Source organism: Cannabis sativa, chromosome 3 (assembly GCF_029168945.1).
Source record: "Cannabis sativa cultivar Pink pepper isolate KNU-18-1 chromosome 3, ASM2916894v1, whole genome shotgun sequence".
NCBI lineage: Eukaryota > Viridiplantae > Streptophyta > Magnoliopsida > Rosales > Cannabaceae > Cannabis > Cannabis sativa.
In genome coordinates this window covers 28,822,850-28,840,688 of record NC_083603.1, presented here as the reverse complement: position 1 = coordinate 28,840,688, position 17,839 = coordinate 28,822,850, and positions in this window count along the sequence as shown.

The following is a 17,839-nucleotide window of genomic DNA, read 5'->3' as shown; positions in this document are numbered from 1 at the left end:
TCAACTTTGTACCCATTCCTCGTTGCAAACTCTGCCAAAATTTGGAGGTGAACTTCAGATCCCTATCCGAAACTATAGACTTTGGTACCCCGTGAAGTCTTACAATCTCTCTGACATACAATTCTGCCAACTGATCCACTGTAAATGTTGTTCTAACCGGTAGAAAATGAGCAGATTTCGTGAATAGATCCACCACTGCCCAGATGGAATCAAACAAACCCGTGGTCCTACGTAACCCGACCATAAAATCCATCGTGATATCTTCCCACTTCCATTCTGGTAGGGTTAGAGGCTGCAACAACCCTGCTGGTCTCTGATGTTCAGCCTTAATCTGCTGACAAGTGAGGCATCTCGATACGAATTCTACCAAATTCTTCTTCATACCACTCCACCAGAAGTACGGTTTAAGATCTTGGTACATCTTAGTGGTGCCGGGATGCAGAAAATAAGGGGTAGAATGGGCCTCCTCAATGAGTTCCACACTATTCGGAACACAAACCCTAGCTTTATACAGAAGCATCCCGTTGTCTGACACTGAAAAGTCCCTGGCTTGACCAGCCAAAACCTCATCTCTGATCTTCACTAACTCTGGATCAGTCATCTGAGCGGCTTTAATTCTTTCCAACAGATCAGATTGTAGCGTTAAGTTGTGAAGCTGATCTACCACAAACTCAATGCCGGATCTAACCATATCCTCTGCTAGCTGAGGCGAGATCTGAACCATGCTAGCTACTTGCCCGGGACCCTTCCTGCTCAGGGCATCGGCCACTACATTGGCCTTCCAAGGGTGATAAAGAATCTCGCAGTCATAATCTTTCACTAATTCCAACCAACGTCTCTGTCTCATGTTCAAATCTTTCTGAGTAAAGAAATACTTGAGACTTTTATGGTCGGTATAGATTTCACACCTTTCTCCGTAAAGGTAATGCCACCAAATCTTCAATGCAAAAACTACCGCGGCCAACTCTAGATCATGAGTCGGGTATCGCTGTTCATAATCCTTTAACTGACGAGAGGCATAAGCGATGACCCGATCGGCTTGCATCAACACACACCCCAGACCCTGTCTGGATGCATCGCAATAAACAACAAATTTCTCGTTGTCTGAAGGCAAAGCTAGCACTGGAACGGTAATCAACCTTTGCTTCAGCTCCTGAAAACTAGCTTCGCACTTGTTTGACCAGACAAACCGCTGATTCTTCTTTGTAAGTTCGGTTAGGGGCATTGAAATTTTTGAGAACCCTTCCACGAACCTACGGTAGTACCCAGCTAAACCCAAGAAGCTTCTAATCTCTGTCACTGTCTTCGGTCTCGGCCAATCCCTGGCGGATTCGATCTTCCCGGGATCCACCTTGATCCCATCTTTGCTCACAATGTGCCCTAAGAAGGACACTTGAGATAGCCAAAATTCGCATTTCTTGAACTTGGCATAAAGCTTGTGTTCCCGAAGCCGTTGCAGTACCATCTGGAGATGTAATTCATGCTCCTCTTCTGATTGAGAGTACACGAGGATGTCTTCGATAAACACAATCACACAGATATCGAGGAAATCCTTGAATACTCTATTCATCAAATCCATGAATGCTGCAGGAGCATTGGTTAGTCCGAACGACATAACCAGGAATTCGTAATGTCCATACCTAGTGCGGAAAGCCGTCTTCGGAATGTCCTCCTCTCGGATTCTCAACTGATGATAACCGGAACGGAGATCAATCTTAGAAAAGACCGTCTTCCCCTGAAGCTGATCGAACAAATCATCCATTCTAGGTAACGGATATTTATTCTTCACTTTCAACTTGTTCAATTCTCTGTAGTCGATGCACATCCTCATAGTTCCATCTTTCTTCTTGACGAATAAAACCGGTGCTCCCCAAGGTGACACACTAGGCCGAATAAACCCTATGTCAAGTAACCCCTGGAGCTGAATCTTTAATTCCTTAAGTTCAGCTGGAGCCATTCTATAGGGGGCTTTGGAAACCGGTTCCACCCCTGGTGCCAAATCTATCACGAAGTCAATCTCCCGCTGAGGTGGTAACCCTGGAAGTTCTTTGGGAAAAACGTCTAAAAATTCCCGAACTACCCTGATGTCCTCTGGCCGAATGGTATCTGGCCGAGTGGTGTCCACTACCACGGCCAGAAACCCTAAGCATCCACCATGCAATAATTCTCTAGCTGACATGGCCGAAATCACCGGGATCCGAGATCCCTGAACTGAACCAACAAACACAAAAGGTTCCTCACTTTCCGGTTGGAAGATCACCATCTTCCTTTTGCAATCAATGCTCGCCGAATATTTAGATAGGAAATCCATTCCTAAAATAATATCGAACTCTACTAAGCTCATTTCTATCAAGTCGACACTTAACTCTCTACCATCTATTCTGATCGGCATAGACCTAATCCACCTTTTGGAGATAACTAACTCTCCGCCAGGTAATAGGGTTCCAAACCCTGATTCATATCTATCATACGGTCTATCCAGTTTACTAAAGACTCTGGCTGCTACATAAGAATGTGTAGCCCCAGAATCAAACAGTACTGAGTAAAGCGAGTTATTAACAGAAAGCTGACCTGTCACAACTGATGGGCTGGCATCTGCATCAGCCTGAGTGATGGCGAACACCCTAGCTGGAGTGGGTATCACCGGAGCCCTTGGTGCCTCTGAGCGGAGCTAGGGACAATCCCTCTTGAAGTACAGTGAAAGCATCCCTGACCCTTGCATTCACCCCGATGGTGCCTTTTGCAGCTGGGGCACTCGGGATAGGAGAACCGGGTCTCTGCACCACCAGGACGACTACCTCTATTCTGGTTCCCCCAGAACCTCTTGTTCTGACTCGAGCCTCCGGATACAGTGGATGCTCTTCTCTTCTGGTCCATGGCCGAACCACTACTCCCCCTGCTAAAGCCTGATGCAGGAGGGGTAGGAGCCCCGCCACTCGCCGGAGTACTGGTCGACTCCGACATACACCCAACTGCGCCCTCAGCTCGCAGTGCCTTCTCCACCATCTCGGCATTGGTGGTCTTGTCGTCGGTGGTGATCATCAAATCATGTTTAATCTTCGCATTTAACCCGTCCAGGTACTTCTCTTTCTTGCTGAAGTAGGTTGGCACTATTCCCGAGGCTAACCTCGCCAACCGGTCAAACTGAGTAGTATACTCGGTCACGCTCATATTCTCCAGCTGGGTCAGGTGAGCGAACTCTTTCCTCTTGGCGCTTCTAACTGCCTCATTATAATACTTGGCATTGAAGAGTTCCTAAAACCTTTCCCAGGTCATGGTGGTGACGTCGTGAATCTGAGACACCATGTCCCACCAGACCAGAGCGTCCTCCTGGAACTGGAAAGTGGCACACACCACTCTGCCATTACCGGTGACACCCATAAAGTTCAGGATTTTGGTGATCACCGTCAGCCACTGCTCGGCCTTCATTACATCTGGTCCTCCCAGAAAGACCGGAGGTGCTTGCTTCCGGAACCGTTCATACAAAGGTTCCAATCTGTTGGCCGCCACCACTAATTCGGCCTGAGCAGCAGGGGCGGGTGCCACTGGAACTACTGGCATGGGCACTGCAGGAGCCCCCTGCTGCCTCAACCTCTGTATCTCGAGGTCTTGCTCTTCAATTCGGGCTTGCATCTCAGCAAACCTAACCTCCCAATTCTGGGCTCCCTGATCGGCTTGGGGAGCCTGGGCAGCCTGTGGCGGGTTCTCATCACCCCGACCACGAGCCCTGCCCCGGGGACCTCTACCTCGGCCCCTAGCTGGCGGGGGAAACTGAGCTCCCTGACCTTGGTTCGACCCCACTGAATTGCACTGGCTCCTGGTAGTCCGCCTGGCGTCCATCTAGTCAGAACCGCCTGCGAAACCAAGAGTTGGCGTATCAGGTCGTATTCAAGGAGAGCTTACTAATGCCGCTTAATTTGGAAATTAAAAACGAAACATGCGCCTATTCTACTATCAGGCAACTAACATGCTTCCTATAAGGCATTTCTTATTCATAAAATAAATAAATAAACTACTAAAGCAATAAAGGCTTACTGAACCGTGGAACGAGCTAACTGCTGATGATGATTGTACATGTCGTGACGATCTTCGGAAGACAACTTGGCGGCTCTGATACCAAATTGTAACACCCTAACTAGAATAGGCGTATTACGTGATTTTTAAACATGCTGTGCAGCTCGTTGCTAATCAACGAGGTTTATGGAAAACGTGATTAATTAAAATTTTTGCTCTTTAATTAAACTTGTAAAATATTTATACAAAAGACTCGGGATCCCGATTACAAAATCATTTACAAAAGTTTACTGTTTATACAAAATAATTGTCGCCTAGCGACTAGTTACAAAATAGCCCCGCTGTCCCGATGATCGTACGCTCTAGGCCTAACCGCCCCGACATGTACAATCCTCATAGGCTCGTTCACGGTCCATCAGCTTTAGCCTTGCCTTTACCTACACATAAACATAGCATTGTGAGTCAACAGACTCAGTAAGAAAAGCATAATAATACTCATACATAAATCCCGGTCATGATCAGATGCCCATACCCCTGATCATAACCCTAACTGCCGTGTCCAACACGATACTGAGTCCCCCTAACTGCCGTGTCAAACACGGTACTGAGTTCTGAACGTTCATAGGGACGGTACTATTGACAAGTAACAGCCTGATCGGTCGAACCGGTCATACTCCGGCTGCTGGTCATACTCCAGCCTGTACCGACGTGTTACGGTATCGGCTGATCGGTCGAACTGTCATACTCCATTCTTGGTCATACTCCAGCCTGTACCGACGTGATACGTCAAATAGTACAGAACCACCAACCTAAGTGTCAGCCTAATCGGTCGAACCGGTCATACTCCGGCTGCTGGTCATACTCCAGCCTGTACCGACGTGACACAGTTGGATGGCTCGAAGCCAACATACATATCTAATGTAATCTAACAGGCTTCCTACATGCACGCTAAACATGTAATCTACATATGCATACTGTTATACTAATCTTACCTGGATTCCGAATTCAGGTGTGCCGGTCAACTCGATCGGAACTATACGCGGCGGATTACAGGCTCCCAAACCATAAAAATCACAACACTATAAGTGATACGCTAAATCACTTCCCGGGGACTTAAACTAGGAACTAAAAGTTTCCCTATCGATAAAAAGCATGGCAATACCCCAAATAACATAAAAATGAGGAGAACTAGGGTTTCTGAAAATCACCCAACCGGTAGACCGGTTGCCCAACCGGAATTCTGGTTCTGGGAATTTTCAGAACCCCATCCGGAATTCCGAATGCACCACCGGAATTTCGGTTCCTCGCAGGCAGAACTTCAAAAATTCATATCTCAACCAAAACAAATCCAATTAACCTCAAACCTTCCAGACCTGTTCTATATAACCCCTAGAACATTTCTAAAGCATCAACACAGCCCAAAAAGTACAAAAATGAAAATCACCATTAAAGCCCAAGCTTTGAGTTCCAAACTCAAACTTGGTTACTAACATCAACAAACATGCATCCAAACCATGATTCTAACTCATATTCAAGCATAATAACACTGCAGAAAACTAACCCTAATTCATGCAAACACTACAGCCACAAATTCACACAATTTCTCTTTGAAAACCATAGTTTTGAGCTAAAACTTCCAAGCTTGAAATCAAAGCAATTAACATGCATTATACTAGCTCTAATCTACCTAAAACGGCAAGATTAATTCTCTGAAACATCACAATAAATCACAGCAACAAGAACCACAAAAACAAGCATGCAACAACACTTCTTTTTCATCAATTTTCAAAAAAAACTAAAAGAAGAGCTAGAGAGAACATACCACAACAAGAGTTCACAAATTTGGCTAGAGAGAGCTTGAAAATCAAGGAAAACTCAGCCCTAGAATCCCCATGCAGCCGAGAGAGAAAGAGAGGACAAGAGAGAGTGTTTTCCAAATTTTTTCTAACTTTGAAATATTGAAATTTTGTAAAATAAAATAAGGGGTTTTACTTAATCATTTCAGCCAACAAATAATACCAAGTAAACATATATTTCCACTATTAAAATCACTAGAAGACAAAATAATAATGGGGCAAAAAGACCATTTTGCCCCTCCACACTAAAACCACATAAATAACAGTAAAGGGGTATTTTTGGGAAATTCTAAATTCCCGGCCATTCCCGACATTCCCAATGTCTAATAAACCGTCCCAAACTACTAACATACTAAGTTGTGATTTTACTGAGCCAAACACCGAGTTCCATGATACCGGGCACCGGAAATGCAAAATTATGAAAACTACTAAATGACATAAAAATGCATCTCAGAAATCAATAATAACAGTATAATAATTATTTAAATAGCTATAAATAATTTTCATAATTAAACGTGATTAACTGCTAATTTCCAAATTAAACTAAGCGGTCTTTACAAACTGGTCCCTGGTAGGTCTGTCACAACAGACTCCTCCAATGAGTCCTCCTCTCTTGATCTCATCAAGTGTTCTGCCCGACAGAGATAATGGAGGGGATATCCATCTCTAATGATCCCCCTACTTAAGAACCTACAGCTCGGGAGCCTCATGGTCTATCCCAACCTCAGATGGGTGACCAAGAGCATTTAATGGCTACTCGATTTCATCATAAGACCCTAGAGGGTTGTTCAAAATCACGGTGCAAGTCTTATATTGCCTCTCAACAGTACCCAGCCCTACACCAAGTATAGCCTCTTTAACTTCAAATACACTATCTATTCTAGTCAAAGCCTCATCATCTTGGCTAGCCATGGGCTGCTCGGCCACAGGTTCTTTAACCTCACTTGCCCTTGGGTGATAAGTTTGAGGTTGTTCAACCTCCTCAACAATGTGAGGGTCATAAGGGGGTGCCCTACGACACGTCTGTTTGGTCCTAGCCATGACTAGTTCGAAGAGTCTAGCAATAGTAATCGCAGTCTTTGTAGTAGGAAGATCTCTAACTGATGGAGTTTCCTAACGTGTGGGCAATGTATCGGGCACACCTTCCCAAACAATGTAGGTCCACGAACTAGGGAAGAACTGTCATCGACCGTAAAATTTAGTGCCTATTTTCTTTGAACAGCAATGATGCTAGACTTCAGGTTTTGAGGAACCGCTGCTAAACTCAAAGTCACTCGAGGGGCTACCCGAAGAACTCTCAAAAGGAGAATTAGGTAAAGAAGTTGGACGGTGGTCTTTAAAGAGAAGACTAAGTAAGTCTTCGTTGATTCGGTTATCACCTCCCCAAAAGTTGCGCTGGTTCATCTGCATACAAGACTCAAGTGGAGGTGAGCAACCAGACAAAATGAAAAGACTTGGACAAAGTACAAGTCAACTAAACCTAAGGGTACTAGCAAAATATTAAATGTACAAAGTTGTAGATCAGTAAAGTACAAGTTCTAGGTACAAAAAGTTGAATGGGCTTTGAGTCTTAATTTGTTAATTGACTAAGATAGACTCACCCTAAAGTATGCCATATAGAGTTCCTACAGGAATTAAGTATTAAATGATGTTTAAACGAGTTTAGAAGGTCGTGAGGAAGTCTTTGCTATAGTCAAAAGAGGGCCAAAACTGGCCAATGTGCTGGGATCAACGCCATATGTCGACCAGGGTCCCAAGACACAAAAACATGTCGGGTAGGGTCCCATGACCAAAGTAAGCACTGGCCAGGTTCCCAATCTAGAAGCCTAGAATTGGCCAGGTTCCAAGATTGGCCCCATGTGCTGGCCAGGGCTATAAACAAACTGTTGGGTTTTATGCCCTAAATAAAACTCATTTCAATATAATCAGATTTACTTATTAATATAGATCAGAAATAACATTTAATGTTGCATGGTTCACATGATTTATTTCATGATTATATGTGCATAATGTATAAATTCATCTGAAACCCTTTTCACATACTTGATCCTGTTTATTGTGCCGTCAACACATTGGAAAGTAAACATGACTATGTGAATAAAGTTTCCTAGATTTATCAGACATAGGGTTTTACTGATATGATAATCTACAACAAGAGTTTACTTGTATTTGGAGAAATACTATGTTCTTTCCAGAACATTGGTTAAAGTAAAGCTCAGGTTGGATGCATGGAGTATGCATCGGAAGGGACCGATATTGAACTTTGACTTAGATTTATTAAACTTACCGTAATATCTATTCAAGTCAATATCGCCTAGTTGATCCTAGATCAAATGTTCTTAATCCTGTTATGATTAGGCTCAATCTTGAAAGGCTATTCGTGTTCTTTGATTTGTTAGTTAAGCCTACTTTTAGGTCAGGGTGATACGTACATTTTGGGAACACGGTAGTGCAATTGAGTGGGAGCGCTAGCATAAACATGGAATCTATAGCTTCTATCTGGCGAATAGTAAGCAAAGGATGATCTCCTTCGAGCTTGACCAAACGAACATAAATGGTGGAGTACTCATTTCACATAAGCTGAAATATCATTTATACGGGGTCAAGTGTTTTAAGGAATAAATACATTGTAGGGTGTAACGGTAATTTAATCCCTTTACAATGTAGATCATTCATATAGAGGATCATTGATCACATTAGGATTATAACAATGGATAACTAATGATGTGTCTATATGGTGGAACATATAGAGCATTCTATATACTGAGAGTGCAATTCTAAGTTCTATGCGTGGATTCAACGAAGAATTAATAAGTTAGTGAATTTTAGTGCTAAATTCTTGATCTACTTATTGGAAGCTCGGTTATATAGACCCATGGTCCCCCCACTAGTTGAGATAATATTGCTTGTAAGACTCATGTAATTGGTTTTGATTAATCAATTATAATTCACAAGTTAGACTATGTCTATTTGTGAAATTTTCACTAAGTAAGGGCGAAATTGTAAAGAAAGAGTTTATAGGGGCATATTTGTTAATTATGATACTTTGTATGGTTCAATTAATAAATATGATAAATGACAATATTATTTAATAATTATTTATAGTTATTAAATAGTTAGAATTGGCATTTAAATGTTTGAATTAGGAAATTGGCATTTTTGAGAAAATCAGATACAAAAGGTGTTAAAATTGCAAAATTGCAAAGCCCAAGGCCCAATCCATTAAAGGCATGGCCGGCCACCTTTGTAGCTATTTTAAGTTGATTTTTTCATTATTTTAATGCCATATAATTCAAATCTAACCCTAGTGGAATGCTATAAATAGATAGTGAAGGCTTCAGAAAAATTAGACTTTTCTTCTGACACTTTCTGAATCAGAAAACTGAGCCTTCTCTCTCCCTATCTTTAGCTACCACTTCTTCTTTCTTCTTACTTTAAATTTCGAAATTACTTTAGTGTAGGAGTAGTGCCCACACACATCAAGTGATACCTCAATCATAGTGAGGAAGATCGTGAAGAAAGACATTCAGCAAAGGAGATTCAGCATCAAGGATTCAGAGAAAGAGATCCAGGTTCAGATATTGATAATGCTCTGCTACAGAAAGGAATCAAGGGCTAGATATCTGAACGGAAGGAGTCATTATATTCCGCTGCACCCAATGTAAGGTTTCTTAAACTTTATATGTGTTTAATTTATCGTTTTAGAAAGTTCATATTTAGGATGTTAATAAACATACTTGTGAGTAGATCTAAGATCCTGGTAAAATAAATTCCAACACAAACCCTATGTGCCGACAAGGGTGTTTTATGGATTAGAAATTTAGCTTTTTAAAAAATCGAACGAGTTCTTAGTGACTCAAAGAGTAAAGAATCCAAACAAAGCTCAAAATTCGATCTTTTTCATTAGGAAATCATACATTTTGTATCCAAAAACTATCATGTGGATTATAATGTGAAAAAGACTACAATCTAACGTAAGAATCAAGTATTTAAAAAACTTGAACTCAATAATGGAGGATTCAAGAAACAATGAGAAAATGAGATTTTAAGACTTATCATTAATGGCATCCACTGTAGAGGCTCATGGGAAAGTCAAATCGTCAAAACAAATAAAAAACCCAAGAGAATGGAACCTTGAGGCATTGGCTTGCAAGAGGAAAGTGAAGAGGTTTTTTCTTCTAATCTTGAACGGAATTCAAAAAAGAGAAAGAGAGATTAAAGTGAAGAGGAGGGTTTGATAAAATGAACATTATATAGGTTCTGATACCCTCTTCTTTCCATGAAGTAGTGGGCGGTTACTCTCCTTACAAAATTTCCACGCAAAATTCTAAGAGTTTGAAAGTGGGATCCTATGCAGCATTTTTTTTAAAAAAATCCCTATAATGATTGGCAAAAAAGTCATTTTTTGTCATGAAGTGTATATATGAAAGGGAAAATATTTGATCAAACAATAACTACTCGGTTAAGATTTTAATAGTTAGAGCAAGAGTTGAAAAGTCATTATTCGTACAAATATCTGCATAGGGACTTGGGGGAAGTTATCCAAATTTCGCCCACATGATGTGGCATGTCCACATAGGTAAGAAAAAATCCACGTGGAGTATAACATGTTTATTGATGAGGGATCCAAATACTCAGTGAGGATGAAGTTACATGAAAATGGCAAACTAAGAGGATTTGGTCGGACCACCCCTAACCGGCCAAGGAATGCCATGTGCTGGCAGCCCCAAGTAAAGGGTAGACCGACATGCACACGTAAAGGATGCTAAAGAGAGGCATAAGTCCATGGATACTTTTGCAGACTTTACCCTACACGGGTCACTACACGAGGATACCTATGAAACAACACCAACAACCCTAGAAAATGGGGTTTTAAACCTTAAAATCTGCCTAACTTTTAGGGATTCTAATCAGTTATTTTTATAGGTTAAATATATGTTGAAAAGGGAAATATATCCTATATTTAAGGGATATTAACCTAGTTGAATTAGATCTTTTTGTAAGCTCTAGCTATATAAAGAGCATTAGGCTAGATGGTAAAAGACCGAAGTTCTAAGTCCCGAAAGCCCTAAAGCACTTTTGCCCTCTCTCTCACACGCCACCTCCATTCCTTAGACACTAAGTCTGTTTCTCATCTTACTTGTTTGAGATCTTTCATACATTATTTTCACTATTGTAATATTCATAGAGAGCCATACTAGAAATTACAAGGTAAAAGCCTGTAATCTGTGTGGTATAGTCTCTTGAATCAATATAACTAAAAGTGGAGTAGGTCATTACCCGCTAAACAAGGGGGCCAAATCTCTATAAATTATCGTGTCATTCTCTTTACTTGCTTTTTATTATCCTAGTTTTTGTCCTCATGATGTGGCATGCTTACGTGGACAGATTTAGTGCCACGTGGTAGTATAGCTCACTAAAAGGAAGGTCAAGTTAGCACTTGAGCAAACAAAGATCCACACTCAAACAGGGATCAAGTGACAGACCAGCTCCCTCTTAGGAGCTGGCCAGCCACCCTTTGCCAGCCCCATGGCCGGCCAGCCCAAGGCCAGACTGGCCAGCACAAGGGCCTGGCTGGTCAAAGAATGCTCTACAGGCCCCACAGAACACTCTTGCACATGGACAACATGAATGGGCTGCAAATTTGGCCCCAAAAGCCCAACAGAATAGCTGAATAATATCTAGAATCAAAGGCATTTTGGTCTTTTATAAATATCCAACTAACTATACGATTTCCCATGCATTTGAATTGTAAACTTAGGGTTTAAGGCTTCCTATATAAAGGTCTTAACCTCTGACTAAAAACCTAAGTGCGTAAGCTGCCTCTAAGCTAGAAACCTGATCTCAAGTGTCTGATAAACTATCTCTCTTCCTCACTCTCTCCCACACGCCACCTTAAGGCTGTCCAACACCCTAGGATGTCCGACATTTGATTTTTGCAAGGCATTGATAATAATATAATCCTAAGGGTACTATAGCAAATCCCACCTATAGCGATCTGGATAATAATTTCCTCGGTATAATACAACTAAAAGTGCAGTAGGCCATTACCCGTTATCATAAGGGAGCCGAACCTCTATAACAAATCCTATTATTTATTATTTTTCATTCTTATTTGTGCACACACGTGGCAAGCATCAAATTGCATGACCCCGCTGTCGGTTGATCACTTTTCGAGGTCAACACTTTTATTACTTACATGTGGTACTGTCAATCATAAATAAGGCCCCACTATTAGTTGACCAAATCTGTGGTCAGCATAGTGTTATAACTGAAGCCATTTAATCATTTATTAAAATAAAAAAAAAATATCTAATTTAATTTAAATTCAAATGTAAACATCTAATAACTGATTTACAAATATCAGTTAAACCTTTATTTTATTATTATCTTTTTAATTAAATATATTATCCAATAATACATAGAATTCAATATTTAAAAGATAATTAATTAATTTAATTTGAATTATTTTAACCAATAAAATAATCAAATAAAATTAATATGGGCCTATATACGTCACTCTACATCTGTGCGCCATATTTTAAGGTCCAAAAATAATTTCTCAATTTTACCATCAATAAGACTTATTATTAATTTTGTCAATAAATAATAATTGATTAATTCTCATTAATCTCTTTTTTCATAAAGATTAAAATAAATTATTATTTTTCAAAAATAATATATTTCTCTCTTTATTATTTAAGAATAATATTATATTTAACTAATTTATATAGTGTCATCTAATAAAATTAAATAGTTAAATACTATTAATTATACAATTTATAATTATCATAATTAATCAAAATAATAATTTTCCAAATTACTATTTTGCCCTTAAGGTTTATTTCTCATAGAAATTAATTGTCACTTGAAATTTACTCATTAAATAAAACTTTCTCTTGTACAGTGTTGTATAGAGGTGACTCGGGGACCATGGACCTATATTTTGAAGCTCCAATAAACTTGATTATTATCGATCTCATTAATATAATAATTAAATTTATTAATTCCATTATTACTCAACTATGTAGAATTATGTTTACAGAATTCTTACTTGTAGTCTATTGATATAATCAATATAAGTAGTTCCCCCTCCAATTATTAGTTCATTATTAGAGTTGGTAAAAATTACCATTTTACCCATCTAATTATCTCTTGATTCTTTGTGTACCATTAATTCAATGTGAACAGTTAATCTATAACTTATTATAGATTTGGATCCAATATTATTAGCACTCTGAGAATTAAAACTATAAGAAAACTAATATTCGATCTATTAGAAAAGCTTGGATTCCACTATTGTATAACATGTTCCCAGCCACTCATGTTATTGAGCTCCTGAAACAGAGGTTGTAAAAATCATTTTCCCTGAGAAACTTTAATGAGTGCATCAAAGAACTCAATGAATACAAACATGAGTTCATATATACTCAAGATTCAGGCTTATTTACTAATGATCATCATTGTGATATTAACTACTCTTTCATGGTAAACGACATGTTAATAAAAGATATTTATTACATATCAGTTCAGTCATGCATGATCAAATTATACCCAACACCTTTACTACATGTCTATCTACATATGTGATTTGAATCAAAATCACACACACTAGAAGTATAGTGTATAGTAAATTATACTTAGCAGTTCCATATTAAAGATTCCCATTACTTTAATCACTACCGACTTGTTTTATTCATATCGTATAATCTTAATTCTCTTGTACATCCTTACAAGATTATACCTTCTCCATATGATTAAGGATTTTTTAAACATTTATTAATTATACTATTATAATAATTGTATCATTTATCTTATAATTATATATCATAGAATATATTATCCATCAACTACTTGCTTTTAGGGTATAAATCCTAAGAGCAGGCTGCAAATGTGCATTGCCCCAGCTGGAGCTTCAAGTTGCATATACCACTGAAGAGCAGCGTGCTTTTGCCTAAACGAAAATTCTAATATCTCATCTCGCAACTAATTACATTCATTCATGTGATGACTGTAATAGTTGTGAGAGTAACATAATTTATTCATGTCTCTTTTCCCTAACTCTTTGAAGGGAAAAGGTTTGTGGTATGACACTGTTGACTGAGTTGCCATATATATTTCCTCTCTTAGGGCTTTGAGAATTGAGTAGGTGGTGAAACAAAGTTCGTACTCTCGAATCAGGCTGTTCCTAGTTTTGGCTTTCTTTCCGCCAGGGGAGTTACCTTGTTTCCCTCTATTGTTAGCTCTCTTACCCCCATTCGATCCTCTTTTTTTCCCATTGGCGCCCACGTTACAGTGTCAGAGGTTGAGGAGTCTAACGATTTCTTCTTCTTGTTATTTGAGCTCTTGGCTCGAGTAACAACTTCCTCAAGCTTGATAAAGCCATCTGCCCTATGAAGGAAAATGTTCATGGTATAAACTGACTTTAGACAAAGGTCAAACCACAGAGGACTAATCTGCTTGAGTCCAGCTACAAGTGCCATTGCCCTTGCATCCTCACTAAGCATTTTAGTCTTAGATGTTGCCTCTAAGAACTGTTGAATGTAGTCCTTAAGGGATTCATCTTCTAGTTGCTTCACATCTACCAAATTATTGGGTTCAATTTGGTGCTGTCGTGAAGGAACAAATTGATTGTCGAATGCGTCAACTAGATCTTTCCATGAGTTAATAGATCTAGGGGGAAGCTTGAGGTATCATTGCTAAGCTAAGCCCGTCAGCTTGACAGGGAAAATTCTACACCAAACATTATTCCTTACTCCTTGTAGATCAGTTTCCACTTCAAAGTAATGAATGTGGGACAATGGGCCTTTTTATTTGGTGTACTGATGCTAGGAAAGATTCTTGATATTTAGACGGTTGACAAAGCTTTGATTCGGTTTGCGAGATTCGAGCATCACCCTCTATTTAGTTCTAATTCTAACAACTTTGTAGCCATGATTCCTTTTACCAAGGCCACTAGATCCTCAAAGTCTTTCCTATTAACATCGTGGGTGGTGGTTTGCGTCCCATTTAGAACTTCTATTGACTGATAAGTGTCACCTTTAGAAGCTCTCGCTTCCACCAACCGTCTTTTGGTTAAGGTGTCACGCAAGTCTCTTTGTCTTCCAAGTCGATCAAAGGCACCAGTCCATTTGGGTCTGGTTGTTGTCTCCTGACCACGGGGTCGTGAAGGCGACACCAGAGACTTCTCGGGCATAAAGGCCAAATCGTCATGGGAGAAAGCATTGCAGGAGCGGTCGTCTGGAACATTGTAGTGGCTATTTCCTTCAAAATAGTCTCCAACAGGATCGCAAGTGCGAAGAGAGTTGAATTGATTGCTTAGGTTCAATTCTTCTCCATGCACATGAGGGAAATACTCGTACTACTGGTTGTCAGGGTCGCGAGCAAAGTACCGACATAACTCACCCCTATCATCTCGAAAGTACTTATGAGTGTGAAGTGGGTCGTTAGTCTTTACTCTTTGAAATTCATAACCTCTAATTTCAAAGTATGGTCTTGGTCTACGCCCTTCAGTATCAGTCGCAAGTCTTTTCCCTTTGTAGGGTCACGAGGCTTGGTGTCATTCGACCGGCGAGGAGAACATTGCGAAGGAGGAGCACGTGGTCGCTCAACATCAGGTGGAGGACCCATTGGTTGTCGCACCTGAGTTTTAGCTCTTTCAAAATCTCACTCAAAGTTTGCTTCCCTCCGAGGAGCCTAAGAACCTGTAGTGTAATGAGTGTTTGCACAACTACTAGGCATGGTAGAAGTGTTGCATGCATTGAGAGTTTCCCCTTGAGTGTTATTTCCCACATGGACAGTTGACCGACGAGGTATCTCTCTTTCTAGCTTAAAAGCTCGCCTTAGGGAAGTTGTTCCACGACTAGAGCGATAAGCTTCCCAAATTCTCCATGAGCCATTTTTAGAACAATTCATCTTCCTTATTGAGAAAATCACATAATTGTTGTTGCAGGTCAGCCACTATTTGGCTAAGCTGCTCAACCCAAGGATCGGCCTCCTCGGGTTCTTCTAGTTCCACAAGCGGTTCCCTAGGTGGACTCTATTCACTGGTCTCATTCCAGTAGCCGTTGGTGGCCTTGGGGGACGAGTTGTGGAGCTGGTTTCGAGGCCTCCACTTGACATCTGAGATGTAGGTGTAGTCCCATCACCAGTTCCAGTGACTAGCGTGGCCCTAGTCTACTGGCTAGTTGTTATAGATCTTTCCACACTTGTAGATCGAATTGCAACCATCTTGTAAGTGACTTCTTGAGTTGTAGTTCTCAATGAAAACATCAAAATATTTGACGCAAAAATTAGGCCAACTTTCATCTCATCAATACATACAAGCAAGTTGGCCAGATTTCTAAATTAACATATAATATATATACATATGTTGTAACATCTATTTAACCAACCTCTTATATTATTCTTATTCTTGTATTATATTTTACAATGAAATTGTAATACATTTTAATTTGAACATTGATTGCTCATCTTTGGGTCATTGGACAATTTTGACACTCTGGCCTCAATTTTAGAATTTTCTCTCTTTACGATTTTAATTAAAAATGAAACATTTAATTAATTTAATAAAACATTGAGAGTATGCATGTAAATCTTTATCTAATTAATTAATTTTTTTTTTATTTTGTGACAAAGTGATTAGAATCACTCATGAATTTACGACGCCCACGTCCGCCACCGGCGCTGGAACCTCCTCGAACCAGGATAGCTCATCGTCTAACCGCAGAGCATGCTTTGCCAAGCCATGGGCCGCTAAATTCTCAGAGTGAGCCACATGGGACAAAACTGCCCCCGGAAATTTAGACAATAAAGCTATAACATCTTCAAACAACGCTCCTAACTTGTTGAAATACATCTCCCCATTGTTGATAGACGTCACCAAAGCTAACGAATATGAATAAACTGAAAACAAATCAAAAAACCAAAAAAATTTATTAGAAAATAATCAATCCGATCAAAACACTCAAAACTCAAAAATTGAAAAACTAGATCCCCATATAAAATACTATAACTAGCCAAAGGGAGACCCTTTGGCTAGTAGCAACTTAACTCTTGTATTTTACTTCTTCATCATCTTAGGATTACTATCTCTTACTAAGACCCTAAAACCTAAAATTTTTGATATGTAATCTGATAATAACAAAAATCCTACAATGCTCCCATCCATAGGATATCAAAAGTTTGCTGTAAAAATTATCGCAATAATAAAGTAAGCAACGAATAATGTACTTCAATAACCTTGATTATTAATGATTAATGAAACAAAATAACCTTGATTATTAAGCATTAAGGATCCATTAATTCCATAATCCTTCCCAAAATAGACAAAATCAACCATATTAATGTCCCCATTTCTAAAATATTACAAATTCCTTTATTGTACTTATCCCAAAAAAGCAATTTTTATACATATTTATTTATGGTAAAACTTTATTATAATTAAATCAATCTATATTGAATTGAAATTACTTAAAATAATCCAATTTAGTTATCATGACATAATTATTCCTATTTTAATTTCCAAAAGACAAGTAGTAAAATTTCCAAAAATTGTATCCTTTTAAGTTACCATAAAAACATTTATAATGATACCTTTCTATAGATTACAAACCAAATTCCATAAAATTTGAACACAATAAATTCACAACAATTAGTATTCCCACCTCCTTTTATTACAATATCTTCGTATTTATTATTCTTTAAATTACTTGATTAATTTTAAATAATAATATTAGAATCTGAATACTAAATTCCATCACTTTTCCTTTTTGCTAATAATTCCTAAAAAGCTATTATCGTTTAAACTTAATCTTCCTTAAACCTTATTTCACTTAAAAATATTTTTAAAATATCATTTTAAAATTTTCTTTACATCATACCTTAACTTAAATAACCCTTATATTCCAACTAGTAAAATTTGTCTAGTGCATAACTTGTTTATTTTGCAATTTTATTGTGCCAATATT